The following is a 12,422-nucleotide window of genomic DNA, read 5'->3' as shown; positions in this document are numbered from 1 at the left end:
GATTAAAGCCCTTCTCACTTCTCTTGAGACTAATTCGCATCTAGAACCTTCACCTCCACTCTTCAAAGTATATTTCAGTGTCTTGTATCTTTTTTTCTCAACATAATTATTTCCAAACTCGTGTTCACTACCCTCATGAAAACATGAAACAAACTTTGACAACCCACCGCATTCTGAGCACTTCTCATTCACACAATCATTTCTATAGAAATAGCAGCCATCATCTCTAGGGCATAAAAATAAATCTTGCAAGTCTCTTGATGATCTTGGAAATAGCATTGCACCACACTCCTGCAACATCTCATTAGTATGCATCGTAGAATGAATATGACATAAAAGTTCGTGGTACATTGAAAACTCCACATGGTACTTGCAACAACAGGTATTGCGAATCTTAAGAGGAACACAATAAAATGGTTTCAAAGATTCAAAAGCCCTTTGTGATATTTGCAAAGTTGGATGTAATTCACAAAAAAATTTGTACAACATTGTTTGGCTTGATTCCAAGAAATGTTTGGGATGTGGTGTGCGGTCTCGGTTGTCAATTCTTAATTTCAAAACTTCCTTTACATTGGGTGACACTCTAGAATTAGAGTGCCAAAATTGTTGAATCTCTTCCTTCACATTGTCAGTGAACTTTCTATCAACACATGGAAGCCTCCCACCAAATGCCCATGTATCTTGTTGAAGTGGAACATCAAGTCTTTGTCTTCGTGCAAGTGCTCTATCCAAAGTTTTACTGTTTATGTTAAAATCAACACAAGTTTGTCTTATTTGATGAGCCTTACTCAATTGATGGCTTACTAAGGAGGTTGTAATCACTCTTCGAGCAGCTCTCTTATCTCTTTCTTTGGTATTCTTTCTAATAGAATTGGGAGCGTCAAATAGATTTTTTGCAATAATATAATTTCTCTCCATTTTCTTGTTCATATGAATCTTCAATTTGTTTAGCAATGGTCTCATCTTTATCATATTTAGCAATTGAACAAAGAGTTGGCATTGCTTGGTCAATGTCTTATTGCTAAAATTTTGGTTGAAAAGTTGTGTAGCCCACAACCAAGCGGTTCTTGTTGACCTCTTGCCTTCAAGATTCGCAATAATGTTCTCATTGATTTCAAATAACCATTTTGGGGTTCTTGAAGGTCTTATATTTGGAATTTGTCTTTCATCCATGAGAGGGTCTTCATTTCTAAAGTAATTAGGTGTTACATATGGTTCACTTGGTTGAGCAATTCCACCTTCAATATTAAAGTTTTCCACATTTTCACCTCCTATGTCAAAATTTTCCACATGTTGAGCATTTTCATTATCACTTTCAACATTTTCAAAATTTTCAATATTTTCACTTTCAAAATCTACATTTTCATTTTCAATAACTTGTGGCACATTTTCAAATTCAATTTCCTCTTCAGTTGAAGTAACATTAGCAATATTTAACATACCTTGTCTTCTCCTCATATGCCATTCTCTATCTCTTTCTCTATACACTTCAATTTGGTCCTTTGAAAGTTTTCTTTTGCATTTAGACTTCCGACGACTACTACTCCCCATTTCCCTCCACACATATGCTCCTTCGTGTTTGACAATGTAAGTTTTCACTTTAAGAATCTCCCAAAAGCACAAATTTGTCTCTAGCTGTCTGAAAACCCATGATCCTCGATAAAAAATAAAATATGTAGACTGTGGGCCGTTGGAATCTACAGAATGGCCCACAAACCATTTTTTCTTGGTTTTTTGTACTAAAATCGGATATCCGATATCTGATTTTAGTACAATAATTTGTGGTCCCCAAAAAATTTCCCGTTGCCGCCATTTATTTAGTAAATTGCCACATGGTAGAAATCCGATATCCAATCAAATCGGATATCAGATTTTATTAGTCATGTTTTAGAGAGAGAGAGAGAAGGAGATGGAGAGAGGGAGAAAGAGAGAGAGGAGGAGAGGGAGAGAGGGAGAAAGAGAGAGAGAGAGAGAGAGAGAGAGAGAGAGGAGGAGAGAGAGAGAGAGAGAGAGAGGGAGGGGAGAGAGAGAGAGAGAGAGATATATATATACAAAAGGAAGGAGAGGGAGAGAGGGAGAAAGAGAGAGAGACACCATATGATCCCTAATGACATGATTCGGTGTCTTAAGGGGTCCTATGTTGTCCATAGGGGTCATATGGTGTCTTGGGACACCATATAACCCGTTATGAAACCGTTATGGACACCATATGACCCCTAACAACACCATAAGACCCCTTAAGACACCAAATCATGTCGTTAGGGGTCATATGGTGTTCTAAGGGGTCATAGGCCACAATATGACCCCTTAGGACACAATATGACCCAAAGCAACCCAATATGGTGTCATTAGGGTTCATATGGTGTCCTAAGAGGTCATAAGGGTTCATGGGACACCATATGACCCCTAACAACATGATTTGGTGTATTAAGGGGTCCTATGGTGTCCCAAGACACCATATGACCCCTAACGACACCATAGGACCCCTTAAGACACCAAATCATGTCGTTAGGGGTCATATTGTGTCTTACAGGGTCGTAGGACACAATATGACCCCTAACGATATGATATAGTGTCTTGAGGGGTCCTATGGTGTCGTTAGGGGTCATATGGTGTCCATAGGGATCATATGGTCTCCCATGAACCCTTATGACCTCTTAGGACACCATATGACCCCTAATGACACCATATTGGGTCGCTTTAGTTCATATTGTATCCTTAGGGGTCATATTGTGTCCTAAGGGATCCTATGGTGTCCCAAGACACCATATGACCCCTATGGACACCATATGATCCCTAACCACACCATAGGACCCCTTAAGACACCAAATCATGTCATTAGGGGTCATATTGTGCCTTATGGGGTCGTAGGACACAATATGACCCATAACGACATGATTTGGTGTCTTAAGGGGTCCTATGGTGTCGTTAGGGGTCATATGGTGTCCATTGGGCTCATATGGTGTCCCATGAACCCTTATGACCTCTTAGGACACCATATGAACCCTAATGACACCATATTGGGTTGCTTTGGGTCATATTGTGTCCTAAGGGGTCATATTGTGTCCTAAGGGGTCCTATGGTGTCCCAAGACACGATATGACCCCTATGGACACCATATGACCCCTAACGACACCATAGGACCCCTTAAGACACCAAATCATTTTGTTAGGGGTCAAATTATGTCCTACAGGGTCGTAGGACACAATTTGACCCCTAACAACATGATTTGGTGTCTTAAGGGGTCCTATGGTGTCCCCGTATGACACAATATGACCCCTAACGACATGATTTGGTGTGTTAAGGGGTCCTATGGTGTTGTTAGGGGTCATATGGTGTCCATAGGGGTCATATGGTGCCCCATGATCCCTTATGACCTCTTAGGACACCATATGACCCCTAATGACATCATATTGGGTTTCTTTGGGTCATATTGTGTCCTAAGGGGTCATATTGTGTCCTAAGGGGGTCCTATGGTGTCCCAAGACACCATATGAGCCCTATGGACACCATATGACCCCTAACAACAACATAGGACCACTTAAGACACCAAATCATGTCGTTAGGGGTCATATTGTTTCTTACGGGGTCGTAGGACACAATATAACCCCTAATGACATGATTTGGTGTCTTAAGGGGTCTTATGGTGTCGTTAGGTGTCATATGGTGTCCATTGGGCTCATATGGTGTCCCATGAACCCTTATGACCTCTTAGGATACCATATGACCCCTAATGACACCATATTGGGTCACTTTAGGTCATATTGTGTCCTAAGGGGTCATATTGTGTCCTAAGGGGTCCTATGGTGTCCCAAGACACCATATGACCCCTTAAGACACCAAATCATGTTGTTAGGGGTCATATTGTGTCTTATGGGGTCGTAGGACACAATATGACCCCTAACGACATGGTTTCGCATCTTAAGGGGTTCTATGGTATCGTTAGGGGTCATATGGTGTCCATAGGGGTCATATGGTCTCCCATGAACCCTTATGAGCTCTTAGGACACCATATGAGCCCTAATGACACCATATTGGGTCACTTTGGGTCATATTGTGTCCTAAGGGGTCATATTATGTGCTAAGGGGTCCTATGGTGTCCCAAGACACCATATGACCCCTAACGACACCATAGGACCCAATAAGACACCAAATCATGTCGTTAGGTGTCATATTGTGTCTTACAGGGTTGTAGGACACAATATGACCCCTAACGACATGATTTGGTGTCTTAAGGGGTCCTATGGTGTCGTTCGGGGTCATATGTTGTCCATAGGGCTGATATGGTGTCCCATGAACCCTTATGACCTCTTGGGACACCATATGACCCCTAATGACCCCATATTGGGTCGCTTTGGGTCATATTGTGTCCTAAGGGGTCATATTGTGTCCTAAGGGGTCCTATGGTGTCCCAAGACACCATATGAACCCTATGGACACCATATGACCCCTTACGACACCATAGGATCCCTTAAGACACCAAATCATGTCGTTAGGGGTCATATTGTGTCTTACAGGGTCGTAGGACATAATATGACCCCTAACAAGATGATTTGGTGTCTTAAGGGGTCCTATGGTGTCATTAGGGATCATATGGTGTCCATAGGGGTCATATGGTGTCCCATGAACCCTTATGATCTCTTAGGAAACCATATGACCCCTAATGACACCATATTGGGTCACTTTAGGATATATTGTGTCTTAAGAGGTGATATTGTGTCCTAAGCGGTCCTATGGTATCCCAAGACACCATATGACCCCTATGAACACCATATGACCCCTAACAACACCATAGGACCCCTTAAGACACCAAAACATGTCGTTAGGGGTCATATTGTGTCCTACAGGGTTGTAAGACATAATATGACCCCTAATGACATGATTTGGTGTGTTAAGGGGTCCTATGGTGTCATTAGGGGTCCTATGGTGTTCACAGGGGTCCTATGGTGTCTCATGAACCCTTATGAACTCTTAGGACACCATATGACCCCTAATGACACCATATTGGGTTGCTTTGGGTCATATTGTGTCCTAAGGGGTCCTATGGTGTCCCAAGACACCATATGACCCCTATCAACACCATAGGACCCCTTAAGACACCAAATCACGTCGTTAGGGGTCATAATGTGTCCTATGACCCCGTAAGACACAATATGACCCCTAATGACATGATTTGGTGTTTTAAGGGGTCATATGGTGTCCATAGGGGTCATATGGTGTCCCATGAACCCTTATGACCTCTTAGGACACCATATGACACCATATTGGGTTGCTTTGGGTCATATTGTGTCCTAAGGGGTCATATTATGTCCTAAGGGGTCCTATGGTGTCCCAAGACACCATATGGCCCCTATGGACACCATATGACCCCTAACAAAACCATAGGACCCCTTAAGACACCAAATCATGTCATTAGGGGTCATATTGTGTCTTACGTGGTCGTAGGACACAATATGACACCTAACGACATATATGACCCCTATGGACACCATATGACCCCTAACGACACCATATTGGGTTTCTTTGGGTCATATTGTGTCCTAAGGGGTCGTATGGTGTCCCAAGACACCATATGACCCCTATGGACACGATATGACCCCTAACGAAACCATAGGACCCCTTAAGACACCAAATCATGTTGTTAGGTGTCATATTGTGTCCTACATGGTCGTAGGACACAATATGACACCTAACGACATGATTTGGTGTCTTAAGGGGTCCTATGGTGTCGTTAGGGGTCATATGGTGTCCATAGGGCTCATATGATAGACAATGAAAGATTGTTGGCATTTCAATAAGGATATTGAGAAGGTTGTTGATGATTATGGATATAACTGATTAAAGATGTTTTACTATCTTGATATTATTATTTTGTCATTGATGTTAAGAAATTGATTTTCTAATTCAGTATGATGTTGCCATATCTTGAGAAGTATTATATGAAGATTATAAAGAAGTCGGTAAAAGACATAGGAAAGAATATGATGAATAAAGGGATGAATAAGGTATTCAATGGGTAACTACTACCGAGTCAGACAATGATGAGATCATGATGTTTTAGATTGTTTTAACATCATACATATGTTGTAAAATGTAAAGGTTAATACTATACTATGTTATTAGGCGAAGAACCTAGTTGGTAAACCCTAAGGAACCTAGTTTGTAAACCCTAAGGTTATCGCTATCGGTTAATAAAGGTGGAATGTCTACCGAGTGAAGTTTAGTATTCACTGAGTTGTTACTGAGTTATAACTGAGCTATAACAGAAAGGATTAAATGTGTACATGCGGTATTTAATGAAAGAAGCTGATGAGCTGGAGCGGATCAATGATTGGTAAGCTGTGGAAAAAATTGTTAACGAATCTAAGGCAATGGAAAGTCGGCATGAAGATCTACAGCTCAGATTGAACTGCAATACCTTGGCACAAGTTCCAAGACTATTATGCAAGTTCCAAGGTGGGGTAAAACATTTTCAAATCAAAAGATGCATTGAACCTAGATAAGATTGAAGATCTGATGGCTATGATTGATCATGAGAAATGTGATGAAGGAGATTAAGCAGTTACCTAATTGTTTATAAATAGGAAACTGTTGATAAACAATGTATGTGGGCAAGTGTATACACAGGGATGCTACATAGTGATTACCGAGCACAAAATCTTGAAGACCTGTTAGAATAATAGAGTATAGAAGCCCATCAGATAGACAAGATTAGTTCTATGTCTAAATTGTATTGAACAAATAAGAATCCGCTTTAGCATTTTAGATGTGAAGTTGCAGATAGATTTTTATTACTGTTATTTTGTGAAAGTGACAGAAAATCTCTTAACCGAGTGGACTTAGCAGTCTTATATGTAAATCATCTAGCAAGGTGACATTCTGATTGAGTGTTTGAAATCCTTTGACAAGATCACTTCTAACAAAGTGAAGATCCTAACAGATTTGAGGGAAATCCCTTAACCGGGTCACATCTAGCAATGTGTTTGTAATCTTTAACAGGATTTGCTTTTAACTGAGCATACTTTAGAACAGTATATTTCTTAGTGGGTCTAAAATCCCACAGTGGTTTTTCCCTATTTGTGTTTCCACGTTAAATCTGGTGTTATGAGGTTTATATTGTTCATATACTTTTGAGTTTGCATGTTTAACAGTTTTTGTTATATGACTAATATATATGTCACCAAGGTTGAATATGATGTTTTTATGGATGATTAAGTTTGTATGATTCACCCCCCCCTCTCATCTTGTTGGCTATTGGATCTATACTTATATTAAGTATTAGAACTATCATATGGTGTCCCATGAACCCTTATGACCTCTTAGGACACCATATGACCCCTAATGACACCATATTGGGTCACTTTGGGTCATATTGTGTCCTAAGGGGTCATATTGTTTCCTAAGTGGTCCTATGGTTTCCCAAGACACCATATGACCTCTATGGACACCATATGACCCCTAATGGCACCATAGGACCCCTTAACACACCAAATCATGTCGTTAGGTGTCATATTGTGTCATACAGGTTGTATGACACAATATGACACCTAACGACATGATTTGGTGTGTTAAGGGGTCCTATGGTGTCGTTAGGGGTCATATGGTGTCCATAGGGGTCATATGGTATCCCATGAACCCTTACGACCTCTTAGGACACAATGTGACCCATAATCACACCATATTGGGTTGCTTTGGGTCATATTGTGTCCTAAGGGGTCATATGGTATCCCAAGACACCATATGACCCCTATGGACACCATATGACCCCTAACGACACCATAGGACCCCTTAAGACACCAAATCATGTCGTTAGGGGTCATATTGTGTGTTACGGGGTCGTAAGACATAATATGACCCCTACCGACATGATTTGGTCTCTTAAGGGGTCATATGGTGTCCATAGGGGTCATATGGTGTCCCATGAACCCTTATGACCTCTTATGACACCATATGACCCCTAATGACACCATATTGGGTCACTTTGGGTCATATTGTGTCTTAAGGGGTCATATTATGTCCTAAGGGGTCCTATGGTGTCCCAATACACCATATGACCCCTATGGACACCATATGACCCCTAACGACACCATAGGACACCTTAAGACACCAAATGATTTTGTTAGGGATCATATTGTGTCCTACGACCCCTTAGGACACAATATGACCCCTAACGACATGATTTTGTGTCTTAAGGGGTCCTATGGTGTCACAAGACACCTTATGACCCCTATGGACATCATATGACCCCTAACAACACCATAGGAGCCCTTAAGACAACAAATCATGTCGTTAGGGGTCATATTGTGTCTTACGGGGTTGTAGGACACAATATGACCCCTAACGACATGGTTTGGTGTCTTAAGGGGTCCTATGGTGTCCCAAGACACCATATGACCCCTAACGACACCATAGGACCCCTTAAGACACCAAATCATGTTGTTAGGGGTCATATTGTGTCTTACGGGGTTGTAGGACACAATATTGGCACACCATATGACCCCTAATGACATGATTTAGTGTCTTAAGGGGTCCTATGTTGTCCATAGGGGTCATATGGTGTCTTGGGACACTATATGACCCATTATGATACCGTTATGGACACCATATGACCCCTAACAACACCATAGGACCCCTTAAGATGCCAAATCATGTCGTTAGGGGCCATATGGTGTCCTAAGGGGTCATAGGCCACAATATGACCCCTTAGGACATAATATGACCCAAACCAACCCAATATGGTGTCATTAGGGGTCATATGGTGTCCTAAGAGGTCATAAGGGTTCATGGGACACCACATGACCCCTTAGGACACCATATGACCCCTAATGACATGATTTGGTGTCTTAAGGGTTCCTATGGTGTCCCAAGACACCATATGACCCCTAATGACACCATAGGAGCCCTTCAGACACCAAATTGTGTCGTTAGGGGTCATATTCTCTCTCTCTCTCTCTCTCTCTCTCTCTCTCTCTCTCTCTCTCTCTCTCTCTCTCTCTCTTTCTCTCTTTCTCACTCTCCTCTCTCTCTCTCTCTCTCTCTCTCTCTCCCTCCCTCCCTCCCTCCCTCTCTCTCTCTCTCTCTCTTTCTCCCTCTCTCTCTCTCTCTCTCTCCCTCTCCTTCTCTCTCTCTCTCTCTCTCTCTCTCTCTCTCTCTCTCTCTCTCTCTCTCTCCCTCTCCTTCTCTCTCTCTCTAAAATATGACTAATAAAATCTGATATCCGATTTAATTGGATATCGGATATCTGATTTTATTGGATATCCGATTTTTGTAGTCAAATTTTCATATTTCAAATTTTGGCTCGGGAATGCTTTGGTATTTGGCTTGGAAGTGACAAGCCTGGAAAGTCAACTGAAAAAATATGTTTTTCAGTATTCCTTGATTTTGCAGACTTTCCACTGGTGGCTAATGACATTTTTTGTAACCAAAATTGATAAAATGAAAATGGTTTTTTAAGGACGTTCCCAGCTTTCCAACAATATAGGGCTTGTCTTTTTTCAACTTTAATAAATTATTATTATTTATTTTTTAATTGAATTCTGACAATAGTCTTGATTGATATACTGATTGAAAAACACTCATAACTTTCAAATAGTATAACATTTTTTGAAACCAAAACATGCGTCACATCCTATGCTTCATTTACTATAGGGAAAAATTAAAAAAAATTAAATTTCATAAGGTTTTGACCAAGTTAAGGTGGTCAGACGTAGGAGTTTCTGAATTTTAGAAAATCTGTAGTAAAAAATTCATAAATAATTATTTAATTTATAAAAAATTAAAAAAAAATATGTGTCACATCCGAACATGAGTCTAATACTTATACTATAAATATTATAAAAAAATATTAATATTTGATTGTGATTAGGGTGGTCAGACATACGTCTACTTCTTATTTTTTTCCTGAAATTTTTTGTACCACTGCATTGAAATTTGAAATTTTCATCAAATAGGATTTTTTTTTTCCAAAAAACAACTACTAGCTTAGAAACTACATTCAATTTTCGATATATTCTCTTATTACATATTTTAAAAATAATGTTCACAACTTATTCAATTTTTTATGTCAAGTTGCATAACTTTGATTTTCTGAAATTTCATTGCCACTTAAGGGCCTATTTTGGCACACCATGATCCTGCACATACCCTAATATTTCAGATAATGAATATGAATATGTTGATGTTGACAATGATTTATCTCAACAATTTTAAAAATAATTAATCCTAGTTCTAAGTACCAAACAAAGAGACTCATGATTAGAGTATGGTCCTTGTTTGGAACTTTTGATAGCTCCATCTACTGTGGTCTATGTTTCTCCTCTTGTGCGTTGTCTACCTTCTTTGAAATAATGATGAGTAAGATCAGGGGTGGTGACGAGCTTGATTAGCTTCATTAGCACCTTAGATTCTCTCTCTCTCCTCTCTTGCTTGTTTGTGGCCTTCTTCTATTTCTTTCTACATTCTTTTATTTGTTGTCCCTAGTGTTGTCTACTTGAAGACGATGCAAAGTGTTGAGATCTCTTTTAGTCTCTCCCATGTTGACTCAAAAGACACACATTCCCTTCTTCCATGGTGGTTCCCTTTCTTTAGAGGATGAGGAAAATTCTATAAATATATATATATATATATATACACACACATATGATATACATTGGTTATCATAAAAACTATATTGACTCCAGAGTTAGGTGAAACCACCTCGTGCTTTGTGTTTTGTGATCATTATCCTTTTATTTGTCTTCTCTTGGGGGCTTAATATTGTAATAACATACTTGTCTTTTTGGGTGTATCCTACCTTAATAAATTAATCCCGATAAGGCGTATGCAATCACTTTAATGTGGGGGCATACACTATGTTCAATGATTCTCTCTCTTGCATATCTTGATACTTAAGTTACTTAGTGAACTTATTATTTTTCTTTGTAATTTTGGTAATTTTCTTTTCTTGACTCATAGTAAGAGAACCTTACTAGTTTATGGTCATGGTTCTTTCTTTCTTCTTTTCATGATGTCCTTTTTATTTTATTATTGAAGTTGTGATATCCTAAAGTCCATTGGGGGATTGGCGTATCTTTCCTCCTCGATGACTTGGTGAAGGTTTTTCAATGTTAACCCTTTGTACTTTACTAAGAGTATGATTGAATTCATACTCATGCTAAAGTGGGGGCTAAATGTAGCATCCAAAAAATGCACCCCTTTGCAATTTTGACCGCATTTGGGTCCTCGTCTTAGTGTTTGCACCTCGTGGCCTATTGGGACCTGATTATGTTCATGCCCCTTCCATATTGCACCCCTTTCTATAATTTACACCCATTTTTCACTTGATCTTGACCTAAAAATAGGGCAGGACTAGGAAATGGTGCCCTGGTCCTCACCAGGACCGTGGTGTGGCACCATGGTCCCCCTCATTTTTGGGCCCCCTCAAACCCATTTTGGCATTTCAAATTTGAGCGGGATCCCCCTTTTCGTGTTGGCCCATGTTGCAAAATTAATCAATTTTCCTAATAGGCAAGTATGAAAAGAGGTTTTCCCCTCTCATTTGAGGATCCAAATGAAAACACTTTCACACATGACATCAAGCAATCGAGCTTTCAAGAGCAATTGAGCATTAATCTGTTTTCCCTCAAGCTTAGGAGTAGCAATAGAGTCAAGATTCAAGCATTGAAGAGGACATTATTCATCCTATTTTTTTAAAGAATTAATAAACCCTAATTCTATGTGGATGCAAGCAAAACTTGACAAGGAGGTATCATCATTCAATTTTCAGTCATAATTCAACATCTCCCTTAAAAGGAGAATATTTCATTACAACCATTTTGATTATTTTTATTTTAATTTCATGGTTAATTCCAAAACTAAGGTTTGACCTAAGGTAATTCCATATTCCCAACCTATTTCCCCTTCTTTATGTGTGTAGGAAATAGGTACAAAGTTGTGATCTTCGGAATAAGAATTATTTGCAGAGACGAATCAACCCTTTTCGATGTGCGAAAAGTGGGAGAACCAAGGTGCTCACCACAATGGTCCCGACATTTTGGAAGATTTTTTGAGGATCAGATCTGAATATTCATATACTGTTCAGATCTAGGTGCATGCAAAAATCTCGCGTCTATAGCTAATTGTTTTCTCAATTTTACCTTCATTTTTAACACTTTACCTAATTTCAGCACTTCAATTTACAAGAGAGGAATAAAATTATCACAAAACTATCCCAAATCCATTCAGTATTCAATCCTAGACTGATTTGTGACTGAATCTAATGGATTCCATTTCATCTTTTTAATGTAATGGTCCCTAAGTGAAAAATTAGGGTTTTCATCTCTCTTGGGTGGAAACCCTAATTTTTTCAACATTACAAGAAGAAGTTTATATTGAAAAACCGTAAGCTTTTAGGTTGAGAGATGATCCAAACATTGTTTAAAAAT

This window comes from Cryptomeria japonica, chromosome 1 (assembly GCF_030272615.1).
Source record: "Cryptomeria japonica chromosome 1, Sugi_1.0, whole genome shotgun sequence".
Taxonomy (NCBI): Eukaryota; Viridiplantae; Streptophyta; class Pinopsida; order Cupressales; family Cupressaceae; genus Cryptomeria; species Cryptomeria japonica.
Note: the sequence above shows the minus strand (reverse complement) of the source record.